This window comes from Cicer arietinum, chromosome 4 (genome assembly GCF_000331145.2).
Source record: "Cicer arietinum cultivar CDC Frontier isolate Library 1 chromosome 4, Cicar.CDCFrontier_v2.0, whole genome shotgun sequence".
Taxonomy (NCBI): Eukaryota; Viridiplantae; Streptophyta; class Magnoliopsida; order Fabales; family Fabaceae; genus Cicer; species Cicer arietinum.
This window is the reverse complement of record NC_021163.2, coordinates 46,673,131-46,673,453: the sequence shown is the minus strand read 5'-3', so window position 1 is coordinate 46,673,453 and position 323 is coordinate 46,673,131.

The window sequence follows — 323 nt, the reverse complement described above, 5'->3', positions numbered from 1 at the left end:
GATTTAAAGAAACAACTGAAAGAAATGATAGTTGAGTATGAGAGTCAAGTAAGGAATGAGAGGCAACACAAAGAAGAAATTGAAGAATTACTCTCAAAATATCAAGACGCACTAAGAACAGAAATGAAAAATTCTAGTGAGTTGAAGAATTACATTGACTACCAAGAAAAGATCTATAATGACCTAAAGGACGACACCAGATATTGGGAAAATCGTTTTATGATGTTGCTAGTTCAATTAAAGAATCAAGATATCTATAAAGAGCTGGAAGATAAAGGAAAACATTGGAAAGACTACTTTTCAAAATTGGCAATGCAAGATAA